The sequence below is a fragment of the Morone saxatilis genome, unplaced genomic scaffold (genome assembly GCF_004916995.1).
Source record: "Morone saxatilis isolate NCDOM2014 unplaced genomic scaffold, NCSU_SB_2.0 Contig18, whole genome shotgun sequence".
Taxonomy (NCBI): Eukaryota; Metazoa; Chordata; class Actinopteri; family Moronidae; genus Morone; species Morone saxatilis.
The window spans coordinates 11,250,939-11,251,254 of NW_023339740.1; positions in this window are offsets into that span (position 1 = coordinate 11,250,939).

Consider the following 316-nt stretch of genomic DNA (forward strand, 5'->3'; position numbering starts at 1 on the left):
TTTAATATTATTTTGTATCGTCATTATTATTATTATTATTATTATTATTATTATTATTATTATAGCCTACAAAGTCAAGGCAGATGTATTTACATCATACTTGAGTTTTAGTGTTCTTAAAGTGAGACTATTACACATATAAAATAATATTACAGGAAGGCAGGGGACTTTTACTTTGAATACTTTACGGATAGCACCTCTGCCCTTTTAAGTATTTAAGTAGCCTAAGTTACGTCAGTTTTGAAAGAAGGTCTGTTGAAAGATTTTTTGTAAATTGGGACATTACTTGGGACACTCACTCCCACCGGACCTCAGG